At 33.8% G+C, this 23749-nt stretch overlaps 1 pseudogene; it reads right to left on the reverse strand.

The window, feature by feature from the left end:
• Window positions 1-23749, reverse strand: part of LOC132743838 (helicase with zinc finger domain 2-like) — a 44884-nt pseudogene that overhangs the window by 13587 nt on the left and 7548 nt on the right.

Consider the following 23749-nt stretch of genomic DNA (forward strand, 5'->3'; position numbering starts at 1 on the left):
AGAAAATACACATTGTCATAATTAAAATGTTCTTAATTACTAGGACATGAAAATTTGAAAATGCAACAAAATTTGTGAAATTTTACAAAATTAATTTTCAACAAGAACAATGTGACAGCATGATTAGATTACGCCATGAATGAGAGCGCATGCTGTTCCAAAGAAATAATTGTAACAAGAGCTGTCGGAAGGACAGCAACGCTCGACTATTCTTAGTGCTTGATTGTAAAAAAAATGCTTGATACAGTTACCTCCTCCTGTTTACAGGTTGAGGTAATGATGGTGAACAAGTGTGCAAAGTTTCAAAGCCATATGTCAATGGACTTTGAAAATATTTGAGGTATTACGAAAACTTTAACATAAATTCTAAGTCGAAAAAAGGGGCATAATTCTGTCAAAATGATTGATACAGTTACCTCCTCCTGTTTACGGGTTGGGGTAATGATGGTCAACAAGTGTGCAAAGTTTAAAAGCCATAGGTCAATGGACTTTGAAAATATTTGAACTATTACAAAAACTTTAACGTAAATTCTAAGTCGAAAAAGGGGCATAATTCTGTCAAAATGCTTGATACAGTTACCTCCTCCTGTTTACAGGTTGGGGTAATGATGGTGAACAAGTGTGCAAAGTTTCAAAGCCATAGGTCAATGGACTTTGAAAATATTTAAACTATTACAAAAACTTTAACATAAGTGGTTACGCCGACGCCGACGCTCGGGTGACTACAATAGCTCCACTTATTCTTATCGAATAGTCGAGCTAAAAATACTAAATGCCCAAGTAAATAGAAATAATTTGTTACATAATTATTTGTTATGCATTTAAGATCAAATTATATTTCACTTGTGAATACCCAGCTCTTATATCTTTCACATGAAAATATCAACACATAATTTCATGCAAAACAAATAATTATCCTCTATCAAATTACTTGTGATATCTTCACAATATGATTGATTCGGCATCATAATACAACATACATATGAATGTGTAATATTACCTTGTACACCTTGGACTCTCTCAACCACTACATCTTTCAATGCTACATTTCTCTTCTTCAATGCTTTCCTTATCAAAATCACCTAAAATTTTCATAAAAAAATCTAAACATGTATCTTAGATTGTGAAACAATTTTTGCAGTTGTTATTATGCATAAATCACTTCCAAGTTCCTGAAATAAACAAGTACTGGTGTCAAATTAAGAAACATGGTTTTAATCAAGACAGGGCTTGAATTCCATGATCTCAGTTGAGATGAAGACACCTTAACTAAAAGTTTTTATTCTCACTTGCACTAAACTTTCGATGTTATTCACTCACCAAAACAGGAATAACGAAATAACAAGACATTTTCTCACCTTGTACATACTTACTCTGTTCCTATTATGAACACAATTTTAAATAATTAAAATCTTAATATGTGATAAAGTATTAAATTATAACAAGAGGGCCATGATGGCCCTGAGGTCGCTTACCTGATAATAGGCCTCCCCCCCCCCCCCATGACAGGGCCAATTTTAGTCCAAGGGCTTTTATTTGAACAAACTTGGTAGACACTCATAAGAAGATGTTTCATGCTAAACATCTAAGCTCTGAGCTCATTGGGTTTTTCAAAGAAGATTTTTAAAGTTTTTACTATACACATATACAGTTGACTCTCAATCAGTCAAAATCGCTTTACTCAAAATTCCGCCTTAGTCGAATAATTTCTAAAGTCCCGTCAAATTTCCTTCTTTATCTTTGTATTTTAACTCCGCTTATGTCAAATTTTGACTTACCGAGACTCCTGTTTAGTCGAAAAGAAAATTTGGTCCCGTCAATTAAAGTCCACATATTTTCATCTCAATTAGTCGAAGTGTGAAAACAGCCGACTGATCAAAGGTCGGCGACATCAAAGTGAGATGTTGTCACTCGTGATTTACACGTTTCATAGTAATTTTTAATTGCCGGTCATCATGTATTATTAACATGTCGTAAAAGTGTCTTTAATCCGTTTCACGACTTAATTAGTTTTAACAGTTAGATAGCTAAATTAAAATTTAATTACATTTCTTTAACAAGAGGGCCATGATGGCCCTGAGGTCGCTCACCTGTATATAGCCCCCTACCCCCCCCCGGGCCAATTTTTACCCAAGGGCTTTTATTTGTTTATTTGAACAGACTTGGTAGACACCCATAAGAAGATGTTTCATGCTAAACATCTAAGTTCTAGCTCATTGGGTTTTTTAAAAGAAGATTTTTAAAGGTTTTACTATACACATATAGTTAAAAACAATGACACCCCTGGGGCAGGGCCAGTTTTGACCCCCGGACTTTTATTTGAACAAACTTTGTAGATATTTACTAAAAGATGTTTCATGCTTAATATCTAAACTCTAGCTATTTGGGTTTTTTCAAAGAAGATTTTTAAGTTTTTGCTATACACATATAAGGAAAATCAATGACCCCCCACCCCCCTGGGCGGGGCCAGTTTTGACCCCAGGGCTTTTATTTGTACATACTTGGTAGACACCCATTAGAACATGTTTCATGCTAAATATCTTAGCTATAGCTCTTTGAGTTCTTTAAAAGAAGATTTTTTGAGTTTTTACTATATGCATATAGGGAAAATCAATGACCCCCCGGGGCGGGGCCAATTTTGACCCCAGGGCTTTTATTTGAACAAACTTGATAGACATTCACTAGAAGACGTTTCATGCCAAATATCTAAGCTCTAGCTCTTAAGGTTCTTTAAAAGAAGATTTTTTTAAGTTTTTACTATATGCATATAGGGAAAATCAATGACCCCCCGGGGCGGGGCCAATTTTGACCCCAGGGCTTTTATTTGAACAAACTTGATAGACATTCACTAGAAGACGTTTCATGCCAAATATCTAAGCTCTAGCTCTTAAGGTTCTTTAAAAGAAGATTTTTTTAAGTTTTTACTATATGCATATAGGGAAAATCAATGACCCCCCGGGGCGGGGCCAATTTTGACCCCAGGGCTTTTATTTGAACAAACTTGGTAGACACTCACTAGAAGATGTTTCATGCCAAATATCTTAGCTCTAGCTCTTTGGGTTCTTTAAAAGAAGATTTTTTAAGTTTTTACTATATGCATATAGGGAAAATCAATGACCCCCCGGGGCGGGGCCAATTTTGACCCCAGGGCTTTTATTTGAACAAACTTGGTAGACACTCACTAGAAGATGTTTCATGCCAAATATCTTAGCTCTAGCTCTTTGGGTTCTTTAAAAGAAGATTTTTTAAGTTTTTACTATATGCATATAGGGAAAATCAATGACCCCCTGGGGCGGGGCCAATTTTGACCCCAGGGCTTTTATTTGAACAAACTTGGTAGACACTCACTAGAAGATGTTTCATGCCAAATTTTTTGAACAATTTTTAAAGGTGACCACCAAAGGAACATTCCTGTGAAGTTTGGATGAAATTGGCTCAGTGGTTTATGAGGAGATGTCATTTTAAGCAAAAGTTTACGGACAGACGCCGGACGGACGCCGGACGAAAAGCGATCACAAAAGCTCACCCTGTCACTTTGTGACAGGTGAGCTAAAAAGATTTAAAATAAAATACAATGAGTTAATATAATCTAAATAGCTCATAGAAATATTTGCTACCTGATCATAGTATGGTGTAACTACACCTATATCCTTGGCAGATGGAGTGCCCCATTCTTCTGGCCACTTGTCAAACAAATCATCCACCCTGTCCACCACTTCTTGTACCTCTGACATATTGTAGTAAGATATACTATTCTCGTCTTGAACTTCTCTGCCTTGTACAGCATAAAATGCCAGTGGAGTAATTGACAAAACAGATCTTATATTTGCCTCAGATTTTAAGACATCTGGCCCTCCATAGAATACAGCTGAAATAAATCTCAATATCTCCATCTTAGTTCTGTAGTTGATACTAAGAAGTATATTCAATGGGCTGGTTTCCGGGATAAATGTAGAGTGGGAGTCATAATACTGGTGCAGTCTCTCCAATAATGACTGGTGTAGATTCTGGTTCCTAGCTTCTACACTGTACACCTTAGGACTGATCTGTCTATGGTCCCCGGCCAGCACTATACAGGTCTTATCTGTAGCCAGGGTAAGTGGCATGAGGCTTTCACTCTCCAAGGTCTGAGCTGCTTCATCTATAAATATGTGAGTAAACATCCCTTGTAGACCAAGACTGAAATATATATAATATACACAAAATTACTGAAAACATTCACAATGTCATATTACATATAAATTAGTATAACTTACATACAATTATAATGTTGATGAATGAAACAGTAAACTTCTATTATATCAATATTGCTTATGCTGATATATCATTATATCCATAAGTCTGCCATGGTTCCTATAATTTATAATATAAGCTGCTTGGCATGTATCAATATCAAATGTATCAATATTTCAGATGTATCAATTCAGATATGTCAGTTACCCAAGCACACATATTTTACAACTTAAATTGCTCTCAATGTTCAACAATTATCAGCTTGATTTAATAAAATAATGTAGAATATTGTCAAACGATACAATATAGTTTCATTACTATTATAGATGAAGTTATCTCAGGAACAAAATTTTTCCAGTGTTTAAATTTATACATGTATATGTAGCTATAAATGAACATGATTGTATCAGGTTTATAAATGACAGAACTGCCGATTTACTCAAATTTTCAACTAAAATTTGTTTTATACATCTTAAAAGAAACATGTATCAGTTAACTAAATGTAGAACAGAGGGTGGTAACAATATTTGGATGCATCAATATTGTTTAGCTTATCAGCTGAACATCAATTTAAGTAGAGTTTACAGTACAAATAATGAAATACTAACTTTGCAAGGACAAGAGATGTTGTAACCGTGACAATTACAACCCGACATTTCTCAATATCATCATGTGTTGGCATCTGGAAGGCATCACCATCAGGTGACAGAAGACAGTAGCTCTTTACTTGTGGTGTCACAGTAAATAACAGACGGTCCTTGAAATAAACACGCTTTACCAGAGCCTGATTACCTGATTTCTTCAAGAAAGTATCAAAATGCTTCACTATATACAGGTCAGCAGCACTGAAAATTATAATATCAATGTATGTTAAGTTTTCCATGATGGTCACCAATTATATGGGGGAAAAAAAGAGAAAAACCTTCATGTGTGTGATGATTTGAAACTCATGAATAAATATTATGCACATTAATTCAACAAAGTTTTTCAAAATAAATAATGCATATTTTGTTTCAACAATATATCTCTATAATACAGTTACCTGTTAGACTGGGCACAAATAAGTATTCTTGTGTCTTTTGTTTCCTTCAATAGAACCATGGTAGCTTGAGCAATAGTCTCAGTTTTGCCCGTACCAAATGGTCCAAACAGAACAAATGGTGGAGTGTATCCTGTCCTTTCAGCTACAATATGCCGCACAGCAGACATCTGGTCGGGGTTTAATACAGATGACCTATACAAGCAAAAGGCAATTTTAGTTAAAGCATTTCTTGAAAAAAAAATTAAATTTGAAATACCTAAATGCTGACTAACTTCCTATACATGTTAGTAATATATGCTCCATTTGAAGAAAAATACCCTAATGATGATGACAACCAATTATGAGAATATGACACAAAATACAAAAATTGTCTACATATGAGACTTGTCTTATGAGCTAAAATGAATACCACATTATAGCACTTAATATTCTCCTTTTTTAACAACATCCTACATTTTACTTTATGAGATGATCAACCATCTTTAGAAAAATGACGAATGTTCATTAAATGAATAAAAAACATCATCAAACTTACGAAATTCTGAGGTTGTGTTTCTCATTACGAAGTGGGTTGATCTTGGGGACATCTGGAAACACAATCTCTGAGGAATGTAGTTGATCAATGGCATAATGCATGCGACAGAAAAATAGACGATCCATCTGGAATTGTATCTCTACATCAATACTAGTCCTTGGCTTTAATCCAAGCTGCTTTACACATTGAGGAGACAAGCATAGGTAAATAAAATCTCTGCCTCTTCCGTCAAATTCAAAGTTTTCTTTGTTTACAATGGAAGCTTCATAGACGACCTTGCTGGAATCAGATCTGGGTGCTAGCAGTACTTTACGTACACTAGTAAGAATAAGTTTGCCAGCATCTGTATCCTCTGTCAAGTTCTCCTGTAAGGGAACTTTAGCAAACAATTCTCCAGCCATTGCAAATACATAAGTGGCTTCTTCTATGGCTTGTAAACACTCGATGGTCACACATAGGTTATAGCTGTAACATAAATATCTTAACTTAATATCATGGGCTACTGACGCTTTAAGTGTGCATGTTACATACTATATTACACACCACAACATTTTCTTAAGTTTAATGCTTTCATTAACACCACTATACTGCAATACAGGTGTAACTTTTCGTGACATCTTGATTTCAAGACACGTTAATAAACTATCTTTGCACCACTTTAAGAAATAATTTTGGTGAAAAAGAAAAAACATAACTTCACTTGATGCTATAACCAGTCAATAAAGCAAAAGATAATTTTCTATAACTATGTATACATTCTTTTATAAATTCAGGTGATTATACTGAATTACAGTTTTAACTATAACACTTGCATAATTCTAGATATTTTACTTAACAGTAACAAGATATGTTTGTAAAACATGTATGCCCCCTATCAGCAGCCAATTATTCATGTGATAAGGTAATTATGCATGACTTCTGACCCAGTGATCAAACAATTAATAAGGGTTATCAAGTATCTACTGGTCATGACCTTGACCCCTTGACCCAAAACTCAATAGGGGTCATCTGCTGGTCAAGACCAATCATCATACAAAGTTTGAAGTTCCTAGGCCTAAGCGTTTTTAGTTAATTGATCAGAAACCGTTTTTACTTACAAGGTCAATGTGACCTTGACCTTTGACCTCTTGATCCCAAAATCGAAAGGGGTATTCTGCTGGTCATGAAAAATCACCATACCAAGTTTGAAGTTCCTAGGCCTAAGCGTTTTTAAGTTATTGATCAGAAACCGTTTTTACTTACAAGGTCGATGTGACCTTGACCTTTGACCCTTGACCCAAAACTCAATAGGGGTCATCTGCTGGTCACCACCAATCATCATACAAAGTTTGAAGTTCCTAGGCCTAAGCGTTTTTAGTTAATTGATCGGAAACCGTTTTTTACCTACAAGGTCAATGTTTACATGACCTTTGACCCTTGACCCTAAAAACAATAGGTCATCTGCTGGTCATGACCAATCACCATACCAAGTTTGAAGTTCCTAGGCCTAAGGGTTCTTAAGTTATTGATCGGAAAGCATTTTTACCTACAAGGTCAATGTGACTTGCCCTTTGACCCTTAATCCCCAAAATCAGTAGGGGTCATCTGCTGGTCATGACCAATCACCATACCAAGTTTGAAGTTCCTAGGCCTAAGAGTTCTTTAGTTATTGATCGGAAACTGCTTTTACCTAAGAGGTCAATGTGACCTTGACCTTTGACCCTTGATCCCAAAATCAATAGGGGTCATCTACTGATCATGACCAATCACCATACCAAGTTTGAAGTCCTAGGCCTAAGGGTTCTTTAGTTATTGATCGGAAACTGTTTTTACCTAAGAGGTCAATGTGACCTTGACCTTTGATCATTTGACCCCAAAATCAATAGGGTCATCTACTGATCATGACCAATCACCATATCAAGTTTGAAGTCCCTAGGCCTAAGGGTTCTTTCGTTATTGATCGGAAACCGTTTTTACCTACAAGGTCAATGTGACCTTGACCTTTGACCCCTTAACCCCAAAATCAATAGGGGTCATCTACTGATCATGACCAATCACCATATCAAGTTTGAAGTCCATAGGCCTAAGGGTTCTTTCGTTATTGATCGGAAACCGTTTTTACCTACAAGGTCAATGTGATCTTGACCTATGACCCTTCACCCAAGAATCAATAGGGGTCGTCTGCTGGTCATAACCAATCACCATACCAAGTTTGAAGTTCCTAGGCCTAAGGGTTCTTTTGTTATTGATCGGAAACTGTTTTTACCCAAGAGGTCAATGTGACCTTGACCTTTGACCCCTTGACCCCAAAATCAATAGGGGTCATCTACTGATCATGACCAATCACCATACCAAGTTTGAAGTTCCTAGGCCTCAAGGTTCTTTACTTATTGATCGGAAACCGTTTTTGCTAACAAGGTCTATGTGGCCCTGACCTTTGACCCCTTGACCCCAAAATCAATAGGGGTCATCTACTGATCATGACCAATCACCATACCAAGTTTGAAGTTCCTAGACCTTACGGTTCTTTACTTATTGATCGGAAACCGTTTTTGCTTACAAGGTCAATGTGACCTTGACCTTTGACCCCTTGACCCCAAAATCAATAGGGGTCATCTACTGATCATGACCAATCACCATACCAAGTTTGAAGTTCCTAGGCCTTAAGGTTCTTTACTTATTGATCGGAAACCGTTTTTGCTTACAAGGTCAATGTGACCTTGACCTTTGACCCCTTGACCCCAAAATCAATAGGGGTCATCTACTGATCATGACCAATCACCATACCAAGTTTGAAGTTCCTAGGCCTTAAGGTTCTTTACTTATTGATCGGAAACCGTTTTTGCTTACAAGGTCAATGTGACCTTGACCTTTGACCCCTTGACCCCAAAATCAATAGGGGTCATCTACTGATCATGACAAATCACCATACCAAGTTTGAAGTTCCTAGGCCTTAAGGTTCTTTAGTTATTGATCGGAAACCGTTTTTGCTTACAAGGTCAATGTGACCTTGACCTTTGACCCCTTGACCCCAAAATCAATAGGGGTCATCTACTTGTCATGACCAATCACCCATACCAAGTTTGAAGTTCCTAGGCCTAAGGGTTCTTTAGTTATCACTCGGAAACCATTTGGTCTACGGACCGACGGACCGACAAGTGCAAAGCAATATACCTCCTTTTCTTCGAAATGGGGGCATAATTAATCACACAAAAACTATCATTTACCTGGATGACTTGTACTTAGTTTCATAAATATAGTTTCAAACATAAATAATTTACCTTGATATTGTCTGATGTCTCGTCATCTCCTCTAGTTCTAACAGTTTATGCATCTTAGCCTTGTAATTGTGTCTGTTTAACTCCTTAGTTACTGTTGTCTGGGTAACAACAGTCTCCGAGGAAGAGGGCTCCTTGTACTTCTTCACTAACATTTCTTCTATATCCTCCAATTCCTTCGTAACTTCACGATTGGGGCTTGCCCAAGGGTCAAATTTTAGTTTTTGGGGGAGATTTTAATTTTTAGAAAAAGACTGATTCCCCTACCCACAGTAACCCCCTACAAACAAGGGGATAATTTTGGCCCAAAAAGTAAAAATAAAACCCTGCATGAAAGATCCAAAATTCCCAAAAAAGTTAAGCTGTACCTCATACAAGGGCTTGCCATTGTGGCTGACATTGTGACAAAACATGTCACCCTGGGCAATCTGACATGACCTCTCGGATACATTAACTAGAGAGAAGTGAAGTCTGTCACGATTATATAATAGTGCTACCCTCTCAAGAGGTTTCTGCAAAACAAAATAAAATTTCCTGTAATATATGATATCGGAGGTGAACATCTGACAGTTCAGGTAACTCATTTCTATATTAGTAACAGAATGATTTATAAATGATAAACTGATTGATAAATCTTTGAATACATAAAGCAGGCACTGTCCAAGGTATCATACAAAATAAAACAAATATAAAACAAATATAAAATAAAACAGTAAACTCAGATATTTTGGCAAGGTTTAAGGCACAGTCATCCCTATATAAATGGGAAAAGAGTACAGTCTTCATTTAAACCCTTAGTGATAAAAGATATAACATTTGCTGGATAAGGGACAAAAAAGTAAATCATCAGTAAGTCCTTTTTATAACTGAAAATTGCAAGTTGCTCAGAGATTATGTAGAGAACAAAATAGGCCCTACCACAATGTTACAGAAAAAATTAATATGGAAAGAACTTGATGACAACATGGTTAATTGATATGAATTACAGGCTCGAGTGTGAGAATAAACCTACGACCACTTCTACATATAAACTACTTCCAGAGAATATTGTTGTGCAAGTAACATTTACCTCAACAATGAAAAACTTGAAAATAAGTATCCCTTCAACAGACTTAACCAGCTAGCCATTTTTTGTCACCTATTTCTAATGAGGATTATTTATCAAACAATACATACCAAAGAAATAATTTCAAAAACCCAGGTATATTTGGCTTGCTTCTCTTCCCGGTATATATGTAATTCTCCTGTAGTTTTTATCTCTACTCCATCAAGACTTTCTGTTATCTGTAAAAGAAAATAGTAAGGAGCTGCTACATAAATTATTTCAGACAACATAATAGAATTATCCCAAATAGCCCAAATGATCAGTAACAAAAGGATATATGAAGCTCTCATTTGCTGAAATGCCTCGCCTGTAAGACAATAAAGACTTGTCAACAGAGACCCATTTCATAACACAATTTGAATGAACTCTTTATTTTTTTGTTTACTTATTCCTAGACTCCGCACCAGAACTTCCCAGATTTCCTGCAAGTTCTTGCACATTACAACTTCTCAACACAAATGATTGGGAAACTGCTACAGAGAACATACTGCATTTGACCCAAATGCTCATATATACATATGCTGCACTTAGAACTTTAACTATGTTAAATCTGTCCAACCAAAAATATTGATTCAAAGTTGAACATAGGGAACTTACAACATTGACAGGATCTGTAGAGTTCTCGTATTTCTCCAGTAATTCATCCATGTAAGAGAAAACTTTTTCTTGTCTTGCCATCTCTCTCTTCATCTGTCTCCACTCGTAGCGTTCCTTCCACTCATCTAGCTCATCCTGACTGTGAGCATAGCGACACAGGTTGTACATGTCCGGAACATTAGAATACTGGCACTGACCACCATCATTATGTCTGTAACAATAAATAGAATACATGTCTAAATAAAGCTTCTATGTATTAAAATACATGTCATCTATTTTGAATAAGAAATTAAATCTATATTTACCAATAATATATATATCTTTTGTATTGTTTCATATGCTATAAACAAGTGACAGGAAATGTCATTAAACCAATTCTTCTGCTAATATTACAAATATGAAAAGAAAAACAAAGGGCAAAAACAATATCAAAAGAATACCTCTAGACAATATGAACAAGGACACTCACTGATATTCTTTTAAAATTATGCTGAAATGCCTTAAGAAATGTAGAGAAAATGGCACATTAAAGAAATTGTTTATACCCACCTGTATGCCAACATTATATAACGACCATTTGGAACAACCAAATATAAAACTGTTGGAAAACCTGGTTAAAAACTCCTATGATTTTCTTAATTTATCCAAAACAAAAGATCACTTAATATTATTACAGCCTCCTTATTACTCTATAACATTAACAAATCTATCTGATTTTTTCAGTATATGTAGAGACATTTCATAACAGACACATAAGAAACAAAAAAGTACATACTTTTCACAAAGTTCATAGAATCTGCCAGATGTCCAGGGTGGTTGCCTATAGTTCCACTGATGTTCCTTGTCAGAATTGACATTAAAATTATGTTTTTCAGAAGCACAATGCTCGTCCCACTGTTTCTGACTGTTACAAGAGACACCACAATAGTGGCAGTAGAATGTATGAACACTGGTCACTGGCATAGCAGGCCGGCTGGCACTAACTGTGTTCATGCTCACACTCACTACAGACTGACCACTGATCTTATTCTTGGCCGTCTCGGCACGAGCTTTCTGGGCAGCTTTGCTTGCCTCTGATAAGTCAGCTGGTGTTTTTACTGCAATAATGATATTTGTGCGTCATAACAACAGGTCAAGTGGTAATGACGATAAAGATATATATACATGTACATGTTTATCAATTGACTTAATACTAAGTAAATTCTCTTTGCATGAAAAACTCAACAAAACACAAAACAAGAGGGCCATGATGGCCCTGAAGTCGCTCACCTGTACATAGGCCCCCGGAGCGGGGCCAGTTTAAACCCCGGGGCTTTTATTTGAACAAACTTGGTAGACAACCATTAAAAAATGTTTCATGCTAAACATCTAAGGTCTGGCTTGTTGGGATTTTTAAAAAAAAGATTTTTTAAAGTTTTTTCTTTACACATATAGTTAAAAACAATGACACACCTGGGGCAGGGCCGATTTGACCCCAGGGCTTTTATTTGAACAATCTTTGTAGACACTTACTAAAAAATGTTTCATGCTGAATATCTAAACTTGAGCTCAAAGAAGATTTTTAAGTTTTTGCTTTACACATATAAGGAAAATCAATGTCCCCTGAGGCGGGGCCAATTTTGACTCCAGGGCTTTTATTTGAACAAACTTTGTAGACACTCACTAGAAGATGCTTCGTCTTTAATATCTAAACTCTAACTATTTGAGTTTTTTCAAAGAAGTTTTTTTAATTTTTGCTATAGTTTTACACATATAGGGAAAATGAATGACCTCCAGGGTGGGGCCAATTTTGACCCCAGGGCTTTTATTTGAACAAACTTTGTAGACACTCACTAGAAGATCTTTCTGCTTAATATCTAAACATTATCTATTTGTTTTTTTCCAAAGAAGATTTTTTAAGTTTTTGCTATACACATATAAGGAAATTTGGAAAATCAATGACCGCCTGAGCCGGTCAAATTTTGACCCCAGGGCTCTTATTTGAACAAACTTGGTAGACATCCATTAGAACATGTTTCATGCTAAATATCTAAGCTCTAGCTCTTTGGGTTCTTTCAAAGAAGATTTTTTAAGTTTTTACTATATGCATATAGGGAAAATCAATGACCCCCTGGGGCGGGGCCAATTTTGACCCCAGGGCTTTTATTTGAACAAACTTGGTAGACACTCATTAGAAGATGTTTCATGCTAAATATCTTAGCTCTAGCTCTTTGGGTTCTTTCAAAGAAGATTTTTTAAGTTTTTACTATATGCATATAGGGAAAATCTATGACCCCCTGGGGCGGGGCCAATTTTGACCCCAGGGCTTTTATTTGAACAAACTTGGTAGACATTCACTAGAAGATGTTTCATGCCAAATATCTAAGCTCTAGCTCTTATGGTTCTTAAAAAGAAGATTTTTTAAGTTTTTACTATATGCATATAGGGAAAATAAATGACCCCCAGGGGCGGGGCCAATTTTGACCCCAGGGCTTTAATTTGAACAAACTTGGTAGACATTCACTAGAAGATGTTTCATGCTTAATATCTAAGCTCTAGCTCTTACGGTTCTTTAAAAGAAGATTTTTAAGTTTTACTATATGCATATAGGGAAAATCAATGACCCCCCAGGGCGGGGCCAATTTTGACCCCAGGGCTTTTATTTGAACAAACTTGGTAGACACTCACTAGAAGATGTTTCATGCCAAATATCTAAGCTCTAGCTCTTAGGGTTGTTTAAAAGAAGATATTTAAAGATTTTTCTTTCGGTTGCCAACCAGAGTTCTGAATAGAATTAAATTCTTTGAACAATTTTTAAAGGTGACCACCAAAGGAACATTCCTGTGAAGTTTGGATGAAATTGGCTCAGGGGTTTATGAGGAGATGTCATTTAAAGCAAAAGTTTACGGACGGACGGACGACGGACGGACAGACGCCTGACGAAAAGCGATCACAAAAGCTCACCCTGTCACTTTGTGACAGGTGAGCTAAAAATGTTTACTAATAGCGAATTAGTAATACAATCAATTACATGTATGTAAAACGGAAATTTAAGAGATATAAATAAATGATAAATTCATTACAAAGACATGTTAGCATTATTTTAACAATTATCTGACAGGCTTTTCATTCAGACAGAATGCAAGTCACAGATCTAGAAAATGAAGAAAATATTAACTTACAGTTTTTACCACACATGAATTTCCAAGCTTCCATTTCTTCAGTACAGTGAGCAAACTGACATGGCCCTCTTCCTGTAAATCCACACTTTTTCCCATCTTTCACATACTGACAAACAATAAAGTTTAATCCAGATGGAATTTTCCTTGGCAGAGGTCGAAGCTCTTTCAGTGATGGACTGAGTAGATAGACAATATTACAGCTCCAGTTACCATGACCTTTCTGACATCTGTCCTTGCCCGCTTGCTGTTGAGTCCTTTGACCACGTTTCCAGCAGGTCTCACACACCTCTAGTACAGTTATAGGGCACAAACCATCCGGGGCTGACGGTATACCTTGTGGCTCAGCACTCTAAAACAAAATACAGTCATAACCTTTATTGTTCCAGTTTAATTTGAAAGTACACTTACATCTAAAACAGTTTAATGACCTGTAATAATTTTACTTTGGCAAATATGTCTGCCTACCATTGCAGAGCTCAATTCACTAAATTTAATGTCATCAATATCTTTACATACTGTCAAAAATTAAGAATTTTTCTCATTTTAGCATACCATAATAAATAGTTATATTTTAATTCAGATAATAATATTTTATGGAGTAAATAATATTGTATTTTAAAGCAGAGTAAGTGATATTTATACCTGGACTGCAACTTGTTGTTTTGGCTCTGGTGTATAAGAAGTTGTTACAGATGGTGTCGGTGTTGTTTTGACAAATGAACTCTGACCTGAGGAATATCCAGAACTTGGAGTAGGCGGCCCTATCACAATCAGCTTAGACTGACTGGCTATTTCACTTCTCTTTATACCACAGTCTCTTTCCAACATCCAAATATCTCGTTCGATCATACTGTGGGCAAACCTACATGTAGCATTAACTCTAGAGCGACAAAACTGTAGCCATTTACATATCTTGAAAAAGGCTGACTTATGTAGAAACCCTCGAGGATTAATTAGAGTAAATACCCCACCAGGTCCAACATGAGCAAGAATCTTAAAATCCTTCCATGTATGACCAGGCGGATCACCATTACATTTTGTTGGGTCAGAACTTATCAATGATATTTTAGGTGGAGTTCCATAATAACATGCTCTACAAATAAATTCAAAATAACCTCCATGTTTATTCAAAATCTCCTCAAGACTAAATCCTTTACCAACAGAAAACTTCCTATTTTGTATCAGAAACTCAGTAATGTTAAACTTGTTATCTTTCTCAAGTGTCCAAAAATATCGTTCAACGTCATTATGTGCAAAACTGCAAAGTTCTTCTCCGTATTTACAAAATGAAGGATTTTTATAGCGAATGCTGTTACATAATATATAATTTCCTGGAAATTCACGATGATTCTTCCTTTCTCTCACCCTAACATAAGGTTCTCCTGGAATCTTCCTCCTTAAGGCAAGCATGGTTTCTTCACATTTGTGGGTTATATTAATAAATTCATAAATTCCTGGATAAATTGTAGCCTTAAAGCAATGCTGACAAACCACAAATACATTATGAGTTTCAGCTAGTGGATTCTCAAGTTTAGCAACAGACTGCTGTAGTTCCATTCCTTGCTGATCCAAATCCTCTATTACAGTTGGGATCTGTAAACTCCACTGACCCCTCTGACTGGGTACAGGAGGGGGAGGCTGTGAATATTGACCTGTATAAATACAAGATTTTAATAACATAACCTTTTCTTTCAGTCAAGTTTTAAATCACAGCATAGGACCTACTATCATTCATGGAGGTGGAAGACCCCATGTTTTCCTTTCTTCGTTATTTCTGCCACAAATGACAAATTTGGCAGAATTACTGAATATCTTAAAAATAACTGCAAGCAAATAATTTATTGTCTGTATCAAACAGAACTTAAACTGTTTATGCATAGACAACAATACATGAATCTCGCTTTAAGACAGTTTCAACATTAAAGCCATCTATAAATTTTCTGGATAACTTTATTGCAGAAACTTACCATAATTGTATCCATTAAATTGTGGTGAGTAAGGAGTATGTGGTAGACCAGTATAAGGTGACATGTGTTGACCTGGTGATGGTGGTGGATATGATACTGGTACGCCACTTGGTGGTGGATGGCTCAAAAAGTCATTCTGTGGTACTGAGAATCTGCAAGGATAGAAACTATATCTGTCTAAAAATATCAAATTTGGATCGTATCTAAATAAATATCATATATTTACAATAGTCTTTAATATGGCAAAAATTATGAATGCTTTTGGATTAATTGGTGAAAGTAGACCTCAAGTATTATTTAACGTACTTATAATTATACAAACTTTAATATCAATGAAGTATTCCACAAGTTGCTTTTTAAATGATGTATGTATTCATTCCAATATATATTTAGAAAACTAATATTTATACCTGTTTTGAGGTACAGACTGTGGGATATTTGGTCTAAGTAGCTGTGATGACGCAGGTTTCGCTGTAAAAGATGGCTGAGTTGGTCTGTTCAGCTTTGGGCTATCCATTATTTCCAGTGTAGGTTTCTTCTTGTTACCGCCATAGTTTAACCCTGGTATATACTGCTGCTTCAATTTCTGGGCATTCAGTGTTTCACTATCATCTAAATAAGACAATATAATAGCAGAGTTAAATGGAAATTAGCAATCATTGGTCAGTTAGAGGTTTGCTTGAATGAGGTATACACAGACAAATACTATAAAGAAAGGCCACAAAGTTGGTATCTGATAAAAAACCAACCAATAACAATCAGTGTTTTAATGCACAATGAATTATATCTAACTGTATTTTTTCTTATATATTATGTGTCACAGAGTGAAACTTAATACCATAATCAATTTCATCATTGCAGTCATGGCATTAATGTACAATATTGAAATAATACTTCAATTCAATTGAATATTACGAAATAAAGAGATGTCAAATTATTATAAAAACTTAAGATAGTTTTATGATTACTTAATTCAGCACAATATTTGTGGTTTTAAAAAAACATTTTTTTTTATTTGCTTTGCATCACAAGCCACTTCATACAAACATTTCAGCAGAGAAATAATTTGTTTTTTCGGTACAGTGATCACATTTCTTTATCTTATAACAATGTGATTATTAGTACAATTAAAGTACTTACATATTTTGTATGTCCTACACTGCAAAATGAAATTTTCTATGGAAAAATTTCCATCTCTATCAATCGTCCACATACTAGCTTCAGCCTGATGATGAGGAAATGTACACTTATCTTCAGCAACCTTACATGGCTTATTCTGACTAAACTGTGTACATATCTTATATATTCCGTAATGACCTTTAGTCTCGGGTCGTGGCCGAACTTTCAGCCAACTTAATCCTGGTATGTTCTTCTTCTTTAATATTAACACATCTCGTAAACACTGATGAGCTGCATTTACATATCTGTAACCTGTAGTCATACAAATACATATATAAACAACCTGTGCTAACACAAATGTTTTATTTCAATATTTAAACTTTGTTTTCATTTTCACTTGCAAGATTCCCCTAGAAAATAATTCAGGAACAAAGACCTCTTTTAAGACCTAAATAAAACAAATCTTCAGTCAATCAAAATTGTAATGGTTTTTTCTAAAATTCACTTACACTTTAGGATGTTTACAGACATATTTATTCTTACACATCATAAAACATGAAAATGTAAATGCTGGTAGTTATTTAAAAATTAGAAATAACTTATACCTTTAACGCCTTCACCAATCTTTGAGAAACAGTGTCGACAAGCAACTTTAAAGTCAAACTCATCTTCTAGCGGGAAGTTAATCTGCGGCACTGTAGCTGGAGCAGGGGAAGGGGTCAAACTTTGTGTACGAGTTGGTACAGTTACGAACTTAGCGGGACTCTGTGAAGCTCTTGAACTACGACCTGACGATGTGTTACTATAGCTGAAGCTACCACCCTCAGAATCTATACCTTCTATAATTGAGAAAATATTCTAATGCAATGTTTTAATCACTTCACAATTCTCATATGCATCTATGTCAAATAAAGCTATGTATCTATCTGCTGCAAAAATTATAGTTTGAATTTTTTAAAAGAATAAATCTAAAATGCTTGTATGAAATAAATATGGTAGTAAATTGCCTTAAAAGTAAATGGCTTGTGCACAAAATCATTCCTACATGGATAAAACCCTACTTAAAATAGCAGAATAAAATTTCTTTTCCGGAACATTTGATTATGTTTAAGCACAATATTCATGTGTGTTAAATAACAGAAACACTCTATGTTACAACTCTTTTAAGAATCTACAATAAGATTATGAAAGCAATATTATTTTACTGTTGATAAATTAAATGAAAATATTTCATAAGATATAGCTTTATACCCTTGAATGGACATGTCTGTCTTCCATTTTTGGAAATATCAATTATTAGTTTTATTACTTTTTGCTATATCAAACTGAATATTTATAGTTAGCAAACCAACAGTATAGACCCTAATCAGACTGCCTGGGTGTGCAAATGCTTATCACTTTGAGTTCTAAAAGTTAATAGTATAAATGGAAGACAGTCACATTGGTTGCATTACTTTAATTGATTTATTTCTGATCAAAGTTTTGTTAAGATAATGTAACATACCTGGTGTAGAAAAGTTGTCCAGTCCCATAGCAGCCTGTAAACAACACAATCAGCACTTTATATCATGCCTAATAACCATGTTTTTATTATACATCAATGGAAAACAAAACAACAAAAAACCTAACTTTAAATGTATAAAAAATATGTTTTCGATTATTATATGATAAAAAAGGTAAAAAGGCTCCATTGCCACTTGTTTCTTCCATTGACGTTGTCAAATACAAAAAATAATTTTATTTTTTAAAAATTTAATAAAATATTCCCCATTAACAGTGAAGTTTGTACTCTTAACAAATTATTTTCTTCATTATACACATCATATACCTGTTACCTCAGTATTAATGTAACTCTATCAACATATAACATACCTGTTTATCATATATGTCAGTCTTAATTTGATCTTCCTCTAAATCATGTGGAAATGATGACCATGGTGTCTCGTCCTCTTCAGTGGGCGGGGCAATTATATCCAACCCACCTGATATACCACGCCCATTTATTGTTCCCACCCTACCTGTAGCACTATTCTGTTGTACATCTGAATCATAAAACAATCCAAATATTTCATGTTTTGCCATCTGGTTTAAAAAATATGTAACTACTTTTTATAACTTTCTAACTTTCTCTGCGAGTTTGGAGCTGGTATCTATGTAATGTAGTTCAGCTAAACCTACAGTTATATGTGTAATTATTCTAATGACACTATAAAACAACATACAACCATGTTACTCAAGTTAAATGGATTAAACATTATCTCAAGAAACATAAGCATATTTTTAGAAGTATTAAAGTCTTACAAAGAAAATTAAGATTAAAATGATAAAAAAGCAACAATTTCTTGTTTATACTTCAGTTTCAAAATCAATGAATGATATGGAAAGTGATGAAAATGTAACACCTTAATGATAAAATTAGTATCTTAAGTGTAAACATGTATTATCCATAATTTTTCATAAAATGTTCATTTGAATGTCAACATTTCCTTGATATCAAAACATAAATAAATTCAATATATAACATATCAGCAAAGCCAAGGTGGGGATTAAATACTCCAAAAGGCAAATTCTGCTAAATTAACCAGAATAATACTTTTACTGAATAAGTTATTCTCTCCAATATACAACAGTACACTATGGTGGTCTGAGATACTGTCTTACCTCTGAGCATATTAGCAAACTCAGTATCATCTTCATACTCAGCTGGACTTGGATCATCACTATCAGACTCGGGTTCAATACTTGATACAACAACACTCTTAGATCCACCCTTGCTCTTCTTTTTAGCTGTATAACAAAATTTCCCTTTACTATAGCTTGTCATACAAAGATATAAATAGAGAGGTCAACATCATTGACCATGTTAAACATAGTGTTAACTACACATCATTACACAAATGTCTGACAGAAATGGTCGCAATGCCGGATTAGAGATGTGGTCGGTATACTGATCATTTTTCTCCATGAATAAAGAAGGCAACTTTTTTTTTACTTTTAAAAAGTGCCCTCTATAGTGGCATAGTCCATTTGTGGTGTGGTTGTTAGGTGGTATTTTATTGTATCTGATTTCACAGTCATTACAACACAAGCCCAACAAAAAAAGTTTTAATAAATTAAACATTAGTAATGAATATCAAGTAATAAGAAATGGAAGCAATGAGATAAAATACTAACTTTTCTTTGTCATCTTTGATCTTGTTTCAAGTTGCTGAAATGAACAATATCATAATAAGACATATAGGAAATCAATAATTTCAATGTGTAACTCAATTATTGATTAATGATTATATACAAGACTATCATTGTCATAAACTAGATAACAAAAGTCTTCAACAGATTCTTTTGATGTCTCCAACAATAGCTTCCAACATTAAGTGGAAAATTCTGAAAATTGATAATGATTGTTAATAAATAAATCTTATTTAAGAGTAAAATTTACCCATGTAGAATTTGGTGTGTTATTAAAAGAAATGATTCTTTGAACATTACATCAATACATGTACTTAAAGAGATATTATGCTTATTATTTCATAAAAAAAATATAAATTGTCTAAAATATAAAAAGACTGCTCCACTCATTTATAAATTGAAAGTTACAGACAAAGTTCTATGGATATTTAAACTAATTTCATTGAGCCACTGAACTTAAAGCAAAATGTAAACTCAATTTGACTTTAACCTGTTCACACTTTATACTCCCTTGGATGGGCATAATGTCACTTTAAATCAAACAACAGAATATCTAAATAACCAGGTACACTAGTACAGGACAGATTAATTAAAATACCTTTTGTGTGACAGCAATATTAGTTCCAGTCAGCCATTCATTATCAGGACCTGAATTATTATCACCTGAACTCAACACCTGGCCTGACTTTGCTGATACCTCTGCTGTTTGTCTCCCTTGTTGCTCCCCGGATCTTGAACCTACTGTGATCTTAGGCTCTAGTTCATCTATTAATTCCTTTAATGCCTCCTTAAACATATCAAAATTTTATCATACTTCTGTTTCAATACTGACATATCATTAACAACAGTTATAACATTTTCCAAAAAAAAAAAAAATAAATAAATATTACCCCACCCCATTCTATATCTATAAATCATTAGTCTATATCATTATAAAGAAAAGATATACTTATTCTTCAATCTCTTCTTGTTTGGCAGCTATAGTAACACTTACTTCGATATTTATAAATACTGATTTTCTAAAAAAAATGTTTATCTCATTTTTGTGTGTATTCACTTATCAGTTTAATATTGCACTTCCTGTTACATTAACACAATGTACCTAAAAAAAATGCACACCTTAGAAATTTGGAATAAACTTGCTGCATTATATAATATTTAAAGACTTTAAAGTTGTTGTTTTTTTTGTAAATAAACTTAAAGATATGTAATATCTATATTATCTACATAATAAGAAAATTCTATTTTAAGATCCTATATGTTGTGAAACAGGGAATTTTTGTAATTGTACTTTCATTTTCCTTATCTTCATAGTGTGCTTTAATGACAAGGACAAAAAATAACACACAAATATAGAATAAAATGTTGATAATACTTTAATAGTTTTTGGTCTATTTTACTTTGCTGCATCAATGGAAATGTAAAAGAAAACTGGAAAAACCAGCATGTTACTATAAATAGCCCAATGACTTGTTCTACTTACAAGGCAACAATGAGATATGACCTTTTATCTACATTTCATGCTAATCTTTACTTTTTTTATTTTATTTTTTTTTATAGAAAAAAAATTGCATAATAAATTACATAAATACTGACAAAACGAATGTTTTCTATAAGTTGATTTCTTTATTTATTTATTAAAAAAACAACACTTAATTGATTGCATGTATAAATATCACATAATTTTATATTTAAACTTAAGACTTACAGAGCTAGGCTGCATTTCTTGTCCTTTACAAGCAGATCTGTAGGCTTCAGAAAATTTCTTCATGTTTTTATATGCTTGAGCTTGTCGATAATATGCTTTTATATTCTTAGGAAATACACCAATAGCTAAAATAAAACAAAGATGATCAAAATAAATATAGCCTCTATGTTATTTTGTTGTTTTTCATCAGAAAAAAATACAGTTTCTAACTAATGTCGTAGTTAACCTTTAACCTGATGATTTTGTGAGAAGGTTTTGTCCGGCTTTGACTTTGGAATAGTCCAACTTAGTTTAAGAGTTAGACTGCCCCTGGCTCTATATACATGTAGGTGGCAAAGGCTTATCATTCAGTTCCAGCAGAATATGGCTTCAATTATAATTCTGATTACAGAAAATTGTATATGTTTTAAATATTATTCATTATTTCTATAAAAAGTAACAGAAACATTTAAGATATAATATTGTATAAGCTTTTAAAGTAATTCTATATAGTGCACCAAGACAATTATATACATACCTGATTCACAGTCTTGGACAGCCTCTTTGAACATACTCTGTAAACAACATTTTAAAATAGCATTAACTCAACATTATGCATTTACCCCGTTCTATAGGAATATATCTGTGAATCTTGAATTAATGAAACATATCAAAATAGCATTAAATCAACATGATTTATTTCAACTTGACAATACCCATTTACATTCTTAAAATATATTTCATAAACACTGTTAGACTGAATTTCGACACTGCCAGTCTAACCAAGATTCAAGGGTTTATTTCAAAAGGCATTTTACAATGTCCGTCGCCATAAACAGAATGACGGTTACAAATAGTATATGAGAAAAAGTATGTTTTAACCATTTTTAATCTAACACAGTCAATGCCCTCCCACTTCATAACAGAATATGTATTAAGGAGCCTGTCTTAAAGAATATATTCACACCTTCCACTATTAAATCTGAATCAAAGTAAGGCAAGATTTCTTTTTATTTGTAATTTTAAATTTATGTATTTCATAGACATTTATTTAACATAACCCAGACAATCATAAAGGAAACCTAACACCTCCATTCTAAAATTTTCTAACAAAACAAATTAAAGTTTATTTGTAAGATTAATGTAACAGCATACCTTTTTTAAACAACAAAATGCTCTATTTGAGAATAGAGAAGATGTAAACTCATTCTCAACTGTGTGAAAAAATCGATTTTCTAATATTCTAACAACAAATATTGCATTTCTGTAGTGCATCCATGCTATATCATAGTGACTATCTTTAAACAAGGCATTTCCTTCTTCCTTCAGGTCCTGCATTAAACGCAGTAGTGACTCCTATAAATAGAAACAGTAAAGGGTAGTAAAAACAGTTTAAATATAATATCTGTAATAATTATAGTCTATTATTAAAGATATACTATGCTCAAATTTAATATCAGGAATTATTGGTAATTGCTACACAGTCTCTTTGTAAATATAAAATAAATATGTTTTGACTTCACACAAAGTAGATATTTCATGTTTAAAAATGTTCACACTATAGGTGGTCACAATATGAATATATAATGTCGTTAAAAAAACTGGCAGTTTTTTTTTAAGAAAAGACCAACTTAACTTGTCTTGTAAAAGGGAACGCGACTTCCAATATATAGTTAATTCATTTTTAATTCAAATAAGATATATTCAGTAAGGATTTCATGGGTTTTAACAAATTTCTTTGATTAAAATATTTTACTCAAAGATGAGCATAGTGTATATAACAAGCATTCAGTTTAAATGGTCAATAAATTTAAAGCAGTCCCCAGTCAGTTAAACTATACCATAAAATAAACAGAA

The sequence above is a fragment of the Ruditapes philippinarum genome, unplaced genomic scaffold (genome assembly GCF_026571515.1).
Source record: "Ruditapes philippinarum isolate M1 unplaced genomic scaffold, ASM2657151v2 ctg7512_1_1_1_1, whole genome shotgun sequence".
Classification (NCBI taxonomy): domain Eukaryota; kingdom Metazoa; phylum Mollusca; class Bivalvia; order Venerida; family Veneridae; genus Ruditapes; species Ruditapes philippinarum.